Source organism: Centruroides sculpturatus, unplaced genomic scaffold (genome assembly GCF_000671375.1).
Source record: "Centruroides sculpturatus isolate CEXI.00-Female unplaced genomic scaffold, Cexi_2.0 scaffold5, whole genome shotgun sequence".
Taxonomy (NCBI): domain Eukaryota; kingdom Metazoa; phylum Arthropoda; class Arachnida; order Scorpiones; family Buthidae; genus Centruroides; species Centruroides sculpturatus.
This window is the reverse complement of record NW_019384397.1, coordinates 1638048-1641771: the sequence shown is the minus strand read 5'-3', so window position 1 is coordinate 1641771 and position 3724 is coordinate 1638048. Positions and strand designations below refer to the sequence as shown.

Genomic DNA, 3724 nt, shown 5'->3' with positions numbered 1-3724 from the left:
TGTCATGTTGTACGAGGGTTTTACCCATTTCTCGAACCGTGTCAGAGTAAATCCGTGCTATAAAAGTACCGTGTTATACGGGGGATAGTACCAATTCTCGAACCGTATTAGAGTGAATCCGTGCTATAGAAGTGCCGTGTTATACGGAGGTTACCTGTACTGTGTTGTGTTGACTTTAGCTACTCTGATTTTCATTGTTGGGTTTTTTTTTTAACTCTTTCCGCCCTGTGGGCACTAAGAGGGCCTCTTTTTGCAAGCCCATTATAGGTTCGGCCAGGCCCACAATGGGGCTGCCGGGTGGTGAGGGACGGGGCCCGACATATCCGAATGGACCACCCCCCGAAAAATTTCTGGGGATTTTTCGACCCGTTCGGATTCGAACCCAGGTCCCCCAGAGCGGTGGGCTGCCACCTTGACCGCTCGGCCATCCGGCCGCGATTATTGGGTTGTTAGGTTTCAGGCCTCGCAACCATACGTTAGTAGAGGAAGATGCATTGATTAAAAGATTTTTTTTCAGATGCAATGGTAGAATTATTTTTATTTATACTCGGTCTAGGACACTCAGAAGAACGAAAGCCGAAATTAAAAGAACGACACTCAGGAATTCTTTACAATTTTCCATTATACATAAAAAAGAAACTTTTATTGTTTTAATTTTAACCTTTGCAAAACGAATAATTTATAACCTAGTTATTTATATTGAAAATGTATACAGAGCTTAAAATACTTGTATTGACTCTGCTTATCTTTAAACGAAAGAATAATTAAATTTGAGACTCGACAATAACGTTTTAACAAAAAAATTTCAAAATGAAATCGTGCTATAATAACTGACTAGTGGAAATGATATAAAGCAGATATGAACACTATTAAAAAAATCGACATATGTTAAATCTGGAGTACAACAGTAATCAAATTCTGCATATGAAATGGTAGTGACAAAGATAGAAATTCAAAACATCACAGCACAAAGATACATGATTAATTAAAAAATAGTTTCATTTCAAATATTGCATATTAAGTTGTAAGAGGTTTACAACTTAATATGGAATATTCGTGATGAAACTGTTGTTTAGAAAACATAAAATATTTTCACTTTCCCGTATTTTACATTAATTTATATGGGAAAAATTGAATTTAACGAATCTTTCGCGTTACGAGTAAAGCTTGAACTCCAAATTACCTGAGTTTCTGAAAACAGAAACTCAGAAACAGTTTTCGTTTCAGTTATGCTTTCGTTTTAACTTGACTCCACTAGCACCGAAATGAACGTTGCGCCACCAGTTGATCAGTTTGTAATAACATTTGTAGAGTCAAACATGGAAGACGCTACGGATTTTGCAGTGCTTTCTCTATTTTTTAAATATTTTATATTTTTGTCGTACAGACATCTGTATTTTCTAACTTCTTCGATGAAATGGACATGCTTGAAACCAAACTTCCACGTGTTCTTTCTTCCTAGTTGATAATACCTGCATACCTAAACACAGATATGTCAATAATACGCTATTTTGTTTTAATTATTTAATCTTCTCTTCAGGCATTTCCAGACGACGCATCTTGGAACGCTGTCAGTTCTTTCACGCCTTCAAATGTTCGAATTTATGTCGGCCGAGTTGAACGAATGCTTTTGTGAAAACAATCATAGCGCTCAAAAGGACAACTGCTCGTTACAGATTTCCTTCAAACTCCGCGCGAAATCGCGAACTGTCGCAGTAACTGTAACCTTTGATGAAATAAATGAAATAAAATAAGATCCGAACTCTCGCATGGCGAGTTTGTCGCATCTGCGTGTCCTGGAAACTTGACTCCGCTAGCACCGAAATGTCGAATCGCGAAACTATGAATTGATTCTCATGAGTTTTGACGACGGACGTGAAAAAAAATAATCTCCGTCGAGGCGGATTTGAACCACCGACCTATGGATAACTATGCCACTACAGTCCACCGCTCTACCAGCTGAGCTATCGACGGAACGAACACATCATCTGTGTATTTGCGTGAAGTGCTTTGCTTCCGCCCAACTCGTTTCTTCCACAATGTTGTTGCAGATTTGCATTACACCGATTTGTCTGCCTGCGTGCGTTTGCGGAATTAACCGGCGCGATTTCAGCTGGTTCGTAGCGGTACTCTGGAGTTTATCCAGTAAGGTGAGAAAGCCATATCACCACAGCCAAGAAGACTCAACATCGCCCGAGTTGAAATCAAATTTTTAGTGTTCGGGAGACGATGTGAGATAGTGTCCCGTGTTATCGACAACACCATCACCCGATCACTCGCCACGCTACTGCAGCCAATATTCTGAGTGCAACTGTTGTTGCAAAACACTGTGGAGTGGTTGGCGAAAATGCATGTATCGAAAGATAAGGTTACGCTTTAGGACGAGGTGGCCGAGCGGTTAAGGCGATGGACTGCTAATCCATTGGGTTATACCCGCGTGGGTTCGAATCCCACCCTCGTCGTGACTGTTCCTTTTGGCCCCGTCTTTGTTTTGTCTGCTTTTAGCTCGGGGCGGTGTTGCGGTGTCAAACGCACGCGAAGAAATCGCGTTTTAATATTTTTCTATTCTTACTTAACAAGTTTTTTCCAAAGTCGCTCGCGAATATTTTCGCATTCGTTAACAAGCAGCAGTATTTATACGAGTTTTAACAACCTGCATTTACGGTGTCGCACTTCATCCTTTGTCGATGCAGGGACTATAGTCCGCTGTGTGAAAAGTTGTCGAACGACGTTTGGTGACGTCACTGTCGACTCAACGACTATCGTAAGTTGAAGGCGAACATCAATTAGTTTGCAAATCCGCTCGGTGACAGTATAGTTACGAATGTATAGAATTGACGATTCCAGGCTAAACGACTTTTGCATTTATTTAAGCTCGATATAAGGTGAAGAAGTTTCAAGTGCGGTTCTTTAGTAATATGGCAGAAAAGTTAACGGTGAGGCAGCTCGAACTAACGATTAATTTTTCGGATGAACGTAAAAACATATCTTGAAAATTTCATGTCTCATTTAAGGTGAAATTATGGGAGGACTTCAATATTTTACTGAACGCCGACGGCATTGGTCCTCTAAAACCGCAGATAAATAGAGAAAAGTAAAATTGGCTATATTTGTTTCTTTTAAATAATAACTAATCTCATCGGCAGGTTTCATATGTTTATTATAAGAATATTTGTACGATTTTCTATATTAGACCTGTAGTCTATTAAATTTAATTCCAGTATATATTTGTGTGTATATGTTGTAAATCGATAGAAATATAGTTCATTGCAACAATTTATTGCTGGTTAAAATTAAACTAACGAGTCTCTAACGTTTGCAGTACATTAATATACAGCATAAAATTTTAAACATTGAAATATTTAATAGTGGAACTCGGAAAAATTACGCGAATCATAAAAAAACTGTTGTAATGTGCTTAATCGCTTCTTTGGTAAGCATACTTAATTAGAAATTAATAAGTTATATTTTCATTTGATAGGAACACATATTTTTAATATAACATGCCTATCAATAGTCTACAACCAAATGATTTAATAAAAACGCCTGTGTAGACAAATATCGAAGTTAGTCGGGAAAAAATTCGCATAGTTATGTTAATTCTGCATTCAGAGTTTATAAAGAAACATTTGACAAAAGAGACTGCAGCTCGTTCACTCAAGCCTCCCGTGTTCCAGGAATTTTAAATCGATCAGCAGTGTATATTACTGTATTTATGAGATAT

General features: G+C 38.2%; 2 non-coding genes across 2 annotated transcripts; one reads left to right on the top strand and one right to left on the bottom strand.

Annotated features, from left to right (window-relative positions):
- Nucleotides 1-1891: 1891 nt before the first annotated feature.
- On the bottom strand, nucleotides 1892-1974 carry Trnay-gua. Its single transcript is given in 2 exon segments — nucleotides 1892-1927; nucleotides 1938-1974. It is a non-coding gene; the product is annotated as a tRNA-Tyr (tRNA).
- Nucleotides 1975-2380: 406 nt separating this feature from the next.
- Trnas-gcu lies at nucleotides 2381-2462 on the top strand. Its single transcript has one exon. It is a non-coding gene; the product is annotated as a tRNA-Ser (tRNA).
- The last annotated feature ends 1262 nt before the right edge of the window (nucleotides 2463-3724 follow it).